Below are 934 nucleotides of genomic sequence, written 5' to 3' on the forward strand. Positions count from 1 at the left end.
CCGCACAGGAGACCAGAATGAATGCCCAAGCGAAATATTTGGTGGCTAAGAAAAGATGGAGCTGAGAAAAAAAAAAAATTACTGCCCCATCTCTTTGTGGGAGGAGAAGTTGTCAACGGGCATCCCCTCTGCTCCAGGGATGTATGCAAAGGTCCCTGGAGATCTAGAAGATGAGTGCCAGGAAAGGCTTTCCAGAGGAGGAACATTTGAGCTGGGTTTTGAAGGATGAATAAGAGTTGGCCAGACAGGGAAGGGGCTTGGGGATAGCCCTTTCTTAACCACTACCATTAGTGCAGAGCTGATGAGTGCAAGGATTTAGGTAGCCTGGGTTTGAATCTTGTCCCAATTATTAACTATACGACCTTCAGCAACTTACTTGTTACTGTCTCTTTGCTTCTGGAAATGGTTTTTCTTGTTTTTCCTTTCAGGGTTAAATGAGATAATGTATGCAAACCATTTAGGACAATGTGCTGGCAGAAGCCTGTGGTTAAGCACTCAATACATGTTTGGCTCATTATGAAAAGCCTTTACATGATCAAGTCCAGTCCCTTAAAATGATCATAGCGGTTCCCACTTATTAAGCCCTTAATGAGCTCCAAGCACGGAGTTAAATGTTTAGCGTGCTTTGTCCCATTTAATCCTCCCACCGACCCCAGGAGGTAGGTGAGTACTATTATCCCCTACTAAAGATGGAAACACCTGCCCGGTCTTGCACATCGCCAAACGGAGCGGGGCTCAAGCCCAGCTTTGCCTGATGACCCGTGCCGTCGCCTAGGGAAAGGCGCGGCGCGGCGCCGGCCAAGGGCAGTCGTGGGGTGGGTTGGGGCCTGGGTCGGCCTCCTCCTTTCCGCCAACACATCCTCGCCAGCACCAGGAGCCAGGTAGGGGTCACGGGCACCGCTAAGGCGCCCCCGCCGCCCTGCCCCCTCTCCCG

Source organism: Carlito syrichta, unplaced genomic scaffold (genome assembly GCF_000164805.1).
Source record: "Carlito syrichta isolate Samal-C Ts95f unplaced genomic scaffold, Tarsius_syrichta-2.0.1 Scaffold309100, whole genome shotgun sequence".
NCBI lineage: Eukaryota > Metazoa > Chordata > Mammalia > Primates > Tarsiidae > Carlito > Carlito syrichta.